The sequence below is a fragment of the Tenrec ecaudatus genome, chromosome 14 (assembly GCF_050624435.1).
Source record: "Tenrec ecaudatus isolate mTenEca1 chromosome 14, mTenEca1.hap1, whole genome shotgun sequence".
NCBI lineage: Eukaryota > Metazoa > Chordata > Mammalia > Afrosoricida > Tenrecidae > Tenrec > Tenrec ecaudatus.
In genome coordinates, this window is record NC_134543.1 from 33,950,685 (window position 1) to 33,953,896 (window position 3,212).

At 45.0% G+C, this 3,212-nt stretch overlaps 1 pseudogene; it reads right to left on the minus strand.

Annotated features, from left to right (window-relative positions):
* Positions 1-1,623: 1,623 nt before the first annotated feature.
* On the minus strand, positions 1,624-2,671 carry LOC142425826 (mitochondrial fission regulator 1 pseudogene; annotated as a pseudogene).
* Between the last annotated feature and the right edge of the window lie 541 nt (positions 2,672-3,212).

The window sequence follows — 3,212 nt, forward strand, 5'->3', positions numbered from 1 at the left end:
CTTGGGTTTTGTCCCTACACAGTCCAATCTCTTATTCGATTAGGCTCTGTGGACAACTATGTATGGGGATAGGTGACAGGAAGGGCCCCTCCTCAATCCATTCTTCCAAGTGCAGACCCGGGCTCAACTGATCACAACCTGTTGTGTCACTGCAACGTCCCTTTCCATCAGACACTCGCGAGGCTGGCGGGTCTCCAAAAGTCCAGTGACTGCCACTTGCACATTCCTTGGATGGCCACTCTTTCCATGCTCTCCCATCCAAGTACCCCAGCTCCCAGTACCAAGGTTCTTGCAGCTTCGAAGTGGGGTTCAGTTCATTCAGCAGGGCCTTTCTGCTGTAGTGCCTGCATTATGCCACGCTGCCTGCCAGGTCAGCTTCCATGATCATCATGGTACTGAGACCACGGTGTGGTTCACCGAAAGCTGGGTAGAAACAAATCCATAGTGTTTATCCAGGAACCTAAAATCTGGCCCATTTCCCCCCATAGGATCCCTACACTCATTAATTAGCATCCCTTCCAGCTATGTGATTAGAGCTCCCCGGTCACCTACCATACTCACCAACTGAACTACCAGCGGTTCCTCCACAATGTAGATGGTCCCCTCTCCCGGTCTTGGCTTGAATTTCCAGAAAGCTTCTTCCATTTCTTGTGGGGGTCCATTGATTTTCCCCAGAGTTGTTTTGATATTGTATTGCCTCAAGTGGATGATCATTTCCCAATTCCCCCCTACAGAAGGAGTGGCCCAAGGCCCTGTAGGGTCTTGTCCATCACATCAGCTCTTGTGAAGCGCACAAAAGGGAAATGACGTATGGTTCATGGCCAGTGATAAATTTTTCTTAGTAAATTAAATTACATATGACAGAATGTGTTTCATCTTTAGATAAAGTTCTTTTAAATTAGTAGTTTTAGAATGCAAAGAAAAAATGATTTTGAGAAGAGAAACATGAGTTAAAGAGATGTCATTTTTTAAAAGATGAACAGAAAGTAGTTTTGTCGTACATGGAATGTCTGATTATGTCGGGGTGCAAAAGTTAATAAAAGGTAAACCTAGATGTATACTTTAGCAGCCAACATCATCTGGCTCCTCCTGAAACCCCTAGCTCTGAGAAAATAAGAGAATCTGAGATATCGAGCTCTGCTCAAGGCAAGGGATTCCCATCTCAAATTAAATATTTCATGGCAACAACTACAGTCACCCCAGCTGTTCCATCATTGTATGACAAATCACCACTGAAAACACGGGAAGACCACAGCGGCACCCTCTCAATGCCATTACTGCTCTTCACCTAAGATGCTTCGTATCCAAATATATGCATATAAAACATCAAAAAAGATAAATTAGTGTTTGCGAATTAAACACCTCACAGTAACATCCAGAAATGTCCTATGGTCTGAACCCCTTAAGTTGGTTTCAAGATGAGTAACCTGAACATGGTGACATGTCTGAATACACCTAGATGATGGATAGTTCCAGAATTGACCATCTTATGAAAAGCAAACAAAAACCCAGTGCGCTTTTGTTACTACTCAGTCCTCTATTTATATTTGGAAGGAGATCGCTGAATGCCAAGGTCAGATATTTACTAGTGTTGATTTATACCACCAAATTAGCCCAAATACACCAACAGCGGAGCCCCAAGAGTCTTTCTCAGCTCACTGTCTATTAAGAACTGGAAACATTTTCAATTAAAGCCTTCATTTTTCCTGTAGACTTCAACATGTGTGGCCCGAACACCACGGTTTCTGAGGTGGTCTCTGATTCAGACTTTGGAATTATTGTGTCAACCTCGGTTTGATATCGACATGCAGATTTCTTTTTCAGAGCCTCAGCAAAGAGGGTAGCGGGGTCAGTCATGTCCACTGGCTTGGGCTTGACGTCTTGCTCTGACCTCTTCACGGAACGAAGTTTGACATTGTTCATATCTTTAAGAACTTCTAGCATGTTCGGCATGTCAGGTTTCTTTGGACAGTTGCTAACCAGAGTCTTCCCAGCACCGATCTTTTGCCCCCTTCGTTCTTTGATCAGATCGATGGCAGATCTACTTTGGTGGAGGCCTGCTACAGGGAGCGGGGGCAGGAGGTGGCGGCGGCCTTGGTGATGGTGGGACCATGGATGGTGCTGTGGTAACGGATGTGACAGCATCTAAGTCACCTGCACTGAGCGCCTGTTGCTCCTGCAGGGTCACGATATTGGCAATGTGGGCCCGGAGGGCAGCAAGCTCACTCTCCAGAGCACAGATCTTCTGCATGGCTTCCTCGTTCGCCTGGGCCACAGTCGTCAGTGGAGGCTCTTCTTGAGGCAGGGGTGTTGAGGTCACCTGCCTGCTGGGGGGTTTCTCAAAGACAGGAAGGTCATTGTGAAGAGGAGGCCTTGACCTGACTTCGGTCCTTAGCCTTGTTGAACACTCTCCTTCTTCTTTGGCTACCCATCCAACATCAGCAAAAGACGCCACTGCATCCTCTCCTGGATGGTTGGGACTCCATTCTGTTTCATTGTTGGTAAGCTGAAACTGAACTCTTGGACACTGAATCAGAGATAAATTAGTACCAATTTTCCTTACGATACTTCTAGATGAACCATACGGCTTCCCAGACCAAAGTAGCGATTGCATGTTTACTCCAACTTGCTGAAGCACCATTCTAACTAGGCGCTTAATCAAGCCAAGCATTCAGATGGCTCAGTCTGTCCAAATTTGCATTTCAAACACTGAAGGCATGCATAGCAGCACATGGTCCACAGAGCACAGGGTAACCCGCGCCTTCCAGTGCCACTCGGGCCCCACTTTGTGAGTCCCGGTACGTGATTTTCATAATTTAAAGACATTTCAAGATCTTGCTTGAAGTAACAGTGCTCTCTGTGATAGGATAATGCCTGTCTGCATAGAAGGAAAAACAATCAATACAACTTTTCAAATTTAAGCACCAACCACTAAAGCTAGTGACAAAGAATTGAAGTCTTCTACCAATGAGTTCACTTGCCAATTGATCAAACATGCAATCAAGATGCACTGATAATTTTTGGAGAAAGATTTCACAAGTTGGAGAGGGAAAAAGAAGAAACAGTATTTGGAAAACATATTCTTGGTGATAGAAACGAAGCTGGAGATCGCATGGTAGCATTTTGCAAGACCAACTGCTTCATCACATATACCTTTTTTAAAACCACATTAAAGGCAAATATGTACATAGACTTCTCTGGATGGAAAAGCA